Below are 9,691 nucleotides of genomic sequence, written 5' to 3'. Positions count from 1 at the left end.
GCTTACCATACTGGTTTTTAGAAATCGTATCGAGAATCTTAATTTGATGATTTTCCCGCACTTGGATTAACTGGCAGGCTTTCAACTTGTCAATCAATCGGCAATATTATCAATAAGGATCAACTGATCCATCGACATCAATCAGATCGAATATTCAGGAGTGTATCGTTTCAGTACATGCGCATAAACGCGAGAACATTCATCTACAAGAACATCTAGTGTTATACTAGCCAGGAAAAATACTATTTGAGCTACAGTATCCTTGCAAGTATCAAGCAGTCACCTCACCTTCCAGCTCCGGGTCCAAGAGGGATTTTAACCAGAAGCTCGGCGGGTCTGCCTAAAACCTTGACCAGCATAAAAAGTGATTGACCGGGTATTACTAATTGTCCGATTCGTTTCAAATTTGGCATGATTTATTGATAATTCGAAAGACCGGTTTCGGTTATTACACCATTGTCAATCTCTGATAAACTAAAACTAAATACAAGAGCAGCAGAATTTATACTAGTAGGCGAGTACTGCTATTGGTCGAGGGCATGAACGCCTGCCATTGGCCTAGCTAGACAGTCTCCTCCCACTCAACGGTGTGACAAAATGGCGGCTTAAGCAACAGAATCGCCATGATAATAAAATTTACTTCCATACAAAATAAGAACCAAGAAAACAAGTGTGAAAGATAATAAAACAAATACTTATTGGAGTAAGTGATAACGCGCTTAAAGGCAGAGGTGACGAACGATGCAGCCTGTGGTGCTTTGATCAATCGAGAAACTGTAACAGAAAGATAATTATGTAAGAAAGAAATAATCTATGTATACTATATAAAAAACTGACTGTGTGTTAATTTGTTTGTTCCCTATAGACTTAAAAACTACTTGACAGAACGGCATGAAACTTTAGGAATATGTTGTGTGAATATTGGGGATGGTTTCTGAATAGAAATTTTGATAGGGGGACTAATAACAATTATTTATTAATCCATTCTACAGACATATGTTTCCGAAATTGTCTGCCGAGCGGCTACCGATGAACGGGAAGATGATCATAATGATTGAAGATTAGTGATGTAAAATTCCCGGGAATTCAAGATCGAGGAAATATTCCCAGGGAATTTAAGGGAAATATTCCCAAAAATCATAAATTCCCGGGAATTTATGGGAAGTTGAGGAAATTTATGATTTCTTTCATAAAAAATGACCGAAAAATTGACCGAAAAATTTTTATGTTACACATGGTCTCAATCACCTGTTATACAACAGATTAATGTAAGAAATATGAGGGTGAACTTATAAATTGTAGTAAGTTCAAAGAAAACAGTAATTTGAAGTTCATAGACTGAAAGGTGAAATGAACACTCAATAGATCATTCAATTGCACCACTATTATCATGCTACTTTCATGTCTTACGTGTTGAATAAGATTTTTTTACTTACTAATAAATGCCTGTAAATCAGGTAAACAAAGTCAACAAGGTATTGAGTGTAATTTAACTATCATTGCATGATTCTATTCAATTTCTCCGCACAAAAATAATTGACCCCCTAAATAAAGATTAGAGTAGAATATAAATCTAAAAATTAGAAATTATAAAATACAGCAAAATAGGCTTAACTAAAACAAGGAACATACTCGAGTTTAATTCAATATTAAAAAGAAAATAATTCCAAAGCTCACAACCTTTCAAGAGTCATTAAGGCTCACTTAGGTAAGTTGTAATAAGATACTAGTCCAGGCAACGAATGCTCAAAAAGATATAGGGAAAAGATGAGGGAAAAGTTTGGAACCCAATTTTTGACCTCGCAGTCCTTTCAAGGATAGTGAGGGGGTAAGCATATAAAAAGTCCTCACTCCTACCACACTCAACACAAAAAATGCTATAAAAATTGATGGAATGCATAAAATGATGAAATTGAAGAGAATTGAATGCTCTACAACTTGTCTTTTGAATACTCCTATAGTCCAGCCAATGAAAAATTTTAGACGGAAAATTTTGGAACACAATTTTTGACCCCGTAGCTCTTCTTTTAAGGATAGCAAGGAAGTAATCATATTGAAAGTCCTCACTCCTACTCCCTGTGCAAAAAAATCACATTCTTTCGATGCATTGTTGTTGAGTAATAAGCCCTGAAAGTGCAAAAAGTTGCAAAAGTTCAAAGTTCATACTTTTGAAGAATAACTGTCTTTTCAAAGAATTTATATTTTTAAGAGTTAATATCTCAAAAACTAAAGATATCACAAAACTCTACTGTACAAAACTTGTTGGAAATTTATCTAGCTTCATTTTTACTCAGCCATGTCGCTGAAATGCATTGTTTCCCAGTTACATGCGTGTCAGCCAGAAATAAAAAAAGGCAACTTCAAACAACCCTCATCCCTTAAGCTCAAGGAGTAGGGATGAGGACTTTTGATATGTTCACCTTCTAACAAGTTCAAACAAAGCTGCGTAGTCAAATATTGTGTTCCAAACATTCCCTCCCAATTTCCCTGGCAATTGAGCTATTGTTGTTGAACTGAAGATTTCACACTCAACACCATAACGGCTGCAACAATCGTTGGGAGATGCGTAAAATAATGAGTCCATAGATGGAATTGAAGATAATATAATGCTCTATGAGCCCATGATTAGCGCGGATTTTTTCAATGAATCGTTGAAAAGTTATAAGGCCAAAAAGATAAAAAAACCGTGCCGGAAGGGTTTTTCTTCAAAATTAATGTGATACCTTAGAGAGCTCATTCCTAGAAAACTAAAGGAGATATGGAAAAATGTTGGAAATGAAACTTGTAAGATAATTTGTGAGCTTATTATTATGATAGTGTTGGACAAAAATTTCCGAAAGGCGCATATTGTTGGAGATATATGCAAAAAACAAATTATGGCAAACCACACCCCCACCTTAGCACATGGGGTAGTAGTGGGGACTTTTGATATGTTTACCCCCTTACTACCCTTAAAAGAGCTACGGGGTCAAAAATTGTGTTTCAAAAATATCCCTCTATAATCTTTCATTGACTGGACTATACGAGTATTTAAAAGACAGTGAGTGAGTGAGCAAAAACAGGCTCAAAGAATGATGATTTATTGATTATATCAATGTAAAATGTGGCTGAGCTTGATCAATATAAAATAGAATGATGATTTATTGATGTAAAATATGAGTGGGATTGATCAATTTCAATCATTTTTAGAACAATTTTATAAATTCCCTCAAGTTCCCATAAATTCCCTTAAATTCCCAAAATCTCTTTGCCTCGGAAATATTCCCGGAAATATTGCCAAATCATAAGTTCCTGGGAATATTCCCGATCCACATCACTATTGAAGATCATGTTCTGATAAAATGATTTAGCATCTAAAGTTAACAGCTGTTAATAAACTTATAAATTGTATACTGGTACTAGCAGGGTACCCGTGCTTCGCTACGGGAATAAAATGTTCAGATTATTTTTGTAAAATATTTATAACCTGAATTCTACCAAAGCCGTTATAATCGTTTTTGAGATCCATCATACAAACAAAATATGCTTGCTGAATATAACTTGAATAATGAATTAATATAGTCTCGTCACTGTCATATAATTTTGTATTCGAAAAGGTGCTCTCCCTCGATGAAAATATCATTATATATTGGACCGTTTCAAGTTTCATTCAAATACATTACTATAATACTTAGTTACCCAAAAATCGTTGTCAGTGAGAGTGATGATTAGTTGCGTTGCTATCAATTCAGTTTGAACAACACATTAAACTCTGTTGAAATATACATTCAACTGCTTATTTTAAAAAGCAATCAAAAGTTAGCGATGCCTTATGGTGTCACCCAGTTGCTCTTATGCACTCATCTTGACATCAGCGAATATTTTTATTGAATCATGCAATGTTTTCAAATTATATTGCTAAATGTTATAACTACAGCTGTTAATTTTCTCTCTTCCTCTCTTTAGTTTTCAACAAACGATGGAAGTTTCAATAAGCTGCCACTTGGATGATCAATTTTTCCTCTTAAGTTATCTCAGAGATGAGACTCAGCTCAAATTTTTGTATCACGGACCTACTATTTGCTAGAAGCATCTTATGATCTGCCCTCTATCGGTAATAAATAAAGAAATTAGGCCACAGCTTGGCATGAAAATTATTGAGTCTAATCATTTATATTATTAATTGATGTGTTGGAAGTGCTCTGTAGAATAGTAGACTAATTGCAGCGGATTTTGTGGAATATTGGGCGGGGCTTAAGAGTCGACCTCGACTTTATCCATTGACAATATTGATATTTCTCGTTGACAGTTATCAAATTAGCAGTGATAATGTTATTTTTGCTTTTGCTTGATGCAATTGAAAATGAATTCAAAATCAAGTTTATTTGGAATTGGTTGACTCTGTTATCCATGGATCTCTTGCTTATTATGGAACTTCTGGCATAGCCTATCGCTTAAACTGGTTTACACCAAAGTTATTGACAAAATGTTGATAACTTAATCCTTATGGATTCTATTAGATTGAACAGAACTTAACTAACACATATGTTCATCAAATGTTAACATTTTGTTGATAACTTTGGTGTAAACTCTTCGTTTCACTTATTCAAAAGTATAAAAGCAGCCAATCCACTGATTCTTTCTTCCATGGAAGTCCATTTATATATAAGACTCCATTCATAATAATTGGTCTAACATTTAATGTGGCTGAGATTTCTTTCTCATGTCCTGAACTTTACTACCATGAATATGCAAGTGTGAATTTTTAAGTGGACATTTTAATGTTAATTTGAATAGTTCTGAATAGAGTTTATTAAATCACTTTTATTATTGACTATTATTATATGATTTCTTTCTTTAATCTCAGCTTGAAACCAAAAGCTTAGGGATGGAAATTTGAATTTAAATAAACATGTAACCTTATTTAATTTCTATCTGAATTGAGAACTTAAGTATTTACTTGTGATTCATTAATATAAATATTAGGTAATAGGTTTGTCATGTAATGACATCAATATTGGGGACCGAGCTTCGCTCTGGAGTACAAAAGCATAAACAAAATTATTACGAAAGAAGAAATCATAATATCATTCATAGTTCATACAGAAATGTTCTATCTAATCACAGTAAATTGAGATTGATTCCCAGAGGAATGCAAAAATTTCCCTCACAAAGGCCCGGTTTCCCCAAAGACGGTTGAATTTTAATCCTGATCAATTTCGGGTGAACCAAATCAGAGAAGACCATTTCAAAAAGATGGATCCACTGGAATTTATCAGGATTGAAAATGATCCGGCTTTTTTGCATCCGGCACTAAGTACCTGATTGAATGATTACAAAAGTTCAACAGCTGAGTCATAATTTTGACACACGAACTCGCCCACTCACTTCCATCATCAACAGACGACGAAAAAATTATTATCAGCTGTTTTTCCAAGGATAAATAATAATTATCCTTTCTGAGAGACCTAGTGCAATCGAATTTTTATATCATAAAACTACTATGCTCTGAATTTCGTGAGAATCGTTAGGGCAGTTTTCGAGATCTGGTGAAATACAAATATTTTAACATCTAAATATCTAAGCATCTGAACATCTGAACACATAAACAGAAATTGCTCGTTTAATAGTATAGGATGAAAGGAAATAGGACCAGCTGATGGAATATTATCTTTTTTCGATATAGTTTTTAGCTGATTTTAAAACATGAATAAATCAGGTCCAGTAGCTCAAAAGCCAGTTCAATTTCAATCATGATTAAATTCCATGAGAACTAATCAGAGCAGGGTTTTTTTTATAGAAGGCTTCTCTGATTGGTTCCGTGGTATTTAGTCCGGATTGGGAATTAACAGACAGGACAACTGGCTCTCTCAAGGCCATGGCTGCATAGAAACATAGAGCAACAGAGGAACCAATACAACAGAAGCTGAATAAATTAGTCGCATTTCTATCACCTTACAATAAACATCTATTCAGCTACCATATGTTTAGAGAGATCAATTTTTGAATAATTGAAATGAACAATAATTGAAAATAGGCGCCCTTGTCCTTTTTTAAAAAAATTATCCAATGAAGTTACCGACAACAAGAGAAAATACACCAGACATTTCACACCCTCGAACTATGACAATTACAAATGGCTCTGTGGAAGTGAAAGTTTAAATAGACTATTTTTCTGGCCATGTTCCCTGTTTTCTCGTGATAAGAATGTTTGGGTTTTGAAAGGATTCAATAATCTAGGTGGTTTAACCAAATCAGCCAAAGCCCATGAAAAATCCGAGAGTCATCTTCAGAGTGTCATGGATTTATACAATTTTGGGAGACAGAGAGTAGATGAAGGGATTGATAAAACTTTGAAAGTAAACAATTCGCTTCATAATCAAAGAGTGAATAAGAATAGAGAGGTTTTAAAACGGTTGATTGATGTTACGGTACATGTTTCCTTGCCAAGCAGGAGCTACCATTCCGTGGAAATGACGAGAGTGAAACATCTTTGAATAAAGGGGATTATGTTGAAACTTTGAATCTTCTTAAAACGTGGGATCCTACACTTTCTGAACATTTTGAAACTGCAACAGTTTTTAAAGGAACATCTAGTGATATTCAAAATGAGCTGATTACAATTATAAGTGACATTGTAATTGAAGAAATCCAACGAGAGATAAAAAACGCAAGTTTTGTTTCTATAATGCTTGATGATCTTCTGACATGAGAAAAAAATTGCAGCTGTCTACAATTCTTAGATTTGTGCGTGAAAATGGATGCGTTGAGGAGCGGTTCATTGGATTTACGGATGTTAGTGCTGATCGTTCCGCGGATGGACTGTTGGCTCATGTTAAAAGAACTGTGGAAACGCACAACTTGGCTGATAAATTTGTGGCTCAAACATACGATGGCGCTGCTGTTATGTCAGGTCATTTGACTGGTCTTCAGAAAAAAGTGCAAGACGAGTACCCTACTGCCCTTTTCACACATTGCTACGCACATGTTCTCAACCTTGTACTATCACAAAGGATGAATGAGATTCATGAGTGTAATGTATTTTTCTCTACTCTCAATGGGATATCAACATTCTCCTCGCATTCTTCAAAAAGATCATTTGCGGTTCAACAATATTTGAAGAAGTCTATACCTTTGCACCCACCAGGTGGTGTTTCACATCTCGATTTGTGAACACTATTGAAACTTACAGAGAAGAGATTATAGAATTTTTCAATAGAATCAATGAGAACGAAAATGATGAGTGGAAAGGAGCAGACAGATGCACTGCCATGGGATTCATTCAATATCTTGAAAGTTTTCAGACTGTGTTTCTTCTAAACACATTTTCGCCGTTATTTTCACAAACTGATTTAATCTACAATATTTTGCAAAGTGAGCAAGCGGACATAATGACGTGTTTGAATGTGATAAGAGACTTTGAAAATGAGCTAAAATTTTATAGGAAAGGGGTGATCAGTTGAAAAGATTGCAAGGAAAAGGAAACTGGAATTATCATGTGATCAATGCAAAACAGTAGGTTTCAAATCAGTGTGGGAAAAGACTGTTTCCACCGTGGGCCTACCCCCCAATACAAGAAAGAAGACCAAGGAAGAGTATGTATCTCCTGAACAAAAATACAGGAGGCTATATTATTCAATCATTGATAATTTAATCGGACACATCCAAGCTCGATTTTCAACATTGGGAAGCTTAAGATTTTTTGATATTCTGAATCCCAAGAACTTTATTCCACTCCAGATATGTTTCCTGACACTCTATTCGTTCTTTTGAAACAACTCTATCTAAAAGTTTTCGATTTTCAAGGACTAAAAAGTGAATTGGTAGTGTTCTATCGTACTTCAGTATTTCAAAAGAAATCACCAGTTGACTTGCTACAATTTCTGAAACGAGAAGGCCTGGATTCATCATTCAAAGAGGTGTTCCGACTGGCGAATTTGACCTGCACAATTCCAGCAACCACAGCATCAGTTGAGCGCAGTTTTTCAGCGCTCAAAAGGATCCACACCTATAAAAGATCAAGCCAGACAGAAGAACGATTGAGTAATCTTGCTCTAATGTCGATAGAGAAGGGGCTATTGGAGTCTTTGAGAGAGAAGAATGATTTCTACAATGTAGTCATACAGAAATTCGCAGCCAAAACCAGGAGGGCCGAGTTCCTGTATAAATAAGGTAGGATTTTGAATAGTAAGTTTATTTTATACTGTTATACTAGATGTTATCTTGCTCTATGAATAATCGTATGAAATGGAACATAATTATCTTCTAAGTGTGGAGGGGGGGGGTGCAGCTTTCATTCGCACTTCAACTGAATTGTTCCTGGAGATGACTGAGCCTAAAAGTCACGCCTCGCCCCTGACACACACACACACACACACACACACACACACACACCACACACACACACACCCAAAAACCACTTTTTTAGAAATTGGGGTACCTTAATTTTATTCGGAAAGCAATACTTTCCTTACCTATGGTAATAGGGCAAGGAAAGTAAAAATTGTGAATTATTTGAACAGTTTCTTTTTGATTATGTTAATTTTGGATGCTTAGAAAGATTATTTTTTAAAATTGAAAATTTGTTCCTTGTTTTGACACATGGTATATAAACTTCATCTCTTCTCTCCATTGATGAAATCATGTAATATTCGTGGAAAAAAATTCTCCCTGAGCTTTAATTTATTACTGATTTAGAGCAAAAGCAAAAATACCATTTCATGGTGAATTGTTCACTTACTTGGTCAAAACTAATGATTGCAACTACCGTATCAATTACTGAATCACATCTTGAACGTTCCATTAGGATGCAATTGATCAGTTTGGCACTGTAAAATGGAAATAATAAGTTCAAGTTAATTTATAAGGAAAACTTTTGAATAATATTAAATTTAATAACATTGGCTTAAAAAAAGTTGGCAATCAAATGAAAACTACTCATTCAAAGAGGGTAAATAAATACAGCGATACTTATGTACAGGTTAATTACAGCTGATTTTACGACTCACACTGGATGACGCAATGATTATAACAGCTGATTTTTATTTCTGTGTGTGGCAAGCTCACAAATCTTCTTCCATGAGGATTACATGTAAACTTGGAAGGACCATAGGAAAGAGTCCTGAAGTCTGATCATAAATTTGATGGGCCATAAACCTGCTCCTGAACATAATAAACACAACTAAACAAAAATAATCAAATTCGGTGCACACATAAAAAAGTTATTGGATGTAAAAATTTGAGGCTCCATTTCATTTATATAGATATGCAAAACTAGAACTTTCCACTGGGTACAGTCCATGAAAAAGGTTGAAATTCATCGCCATTTTAGCCGCTATCTTGAGTTTCATTTGATCGAAATTGTTCGTGTCGGATCCTTATAGGGGAAGGACATTAAGTTCCAAATTTCTAGTCATTCCGTTAATTGGGAGATGAGTTATTGTGTATACAGATATACATTTTGTGGTGTTCAATACCAGTCTCCTGTCGGTGACGGCACTTATCTGAGGGTTAACTCCTGTTTTGGGAAAGAAACCTGCCTGGTGTGTGGTTCTTGCTGGTTGAGCCACTTGACTACCCGGCTTCTTTACTCCCGTCTCAGGAAATACCCTTGTCACACGAAATAGGGAAAAATGTCTAGAGTATATACTAGATTATTTTCCTGACAATTAATCAAAGGATTAATATTGTACTATATTTCCTCAAGATCAAG

At 34.9% G+C, this 9,691-nt stretch overlaps 1 long non-coding RNA gene across 1 annotated transcript; it reads right to left on the bottom strand.

Moving 5' to 3' along the window:
- Positions 1-620: 620 nt before the first annotated feature.
- LOC120352314 lies at positions 621-9,012 on the bottom strand. The gene is made up of 3 exons (XR_005571770.1): positions 8,988-9,012; positions 8,720-8,807; positions 621-774 (listed from the first exon to the last, which is right to left on the bottom strand). It is a non-coding gene; the product is annotated as an uncharacterized LOC120352314 (long non-coding RNA).
- Between the last annotated feature and the right edge of the window lie 679 nt (positions 9,013-9,691).

This window comes from Nilaparvata lugens, chromosome 7 (genome assembly GCF_014356525.2).
Source record: "Nilaparvata lugens isolate BPH chromosome 7, ASM1435652v1, whole genome shotgun sequence".
Classification (NCBI taxonomy): domain Eukaryota; kingdom Metazoa; phylum Arthropoda; class Insecta; order Hemiptera; family Delphacidae; genus Nilaparvata; species Nilaparvata lugens.
Note: the sequence above shows the minus strand (reverse complement) of the source record. Positions and strands in the feature narration are given on the sequence as shown.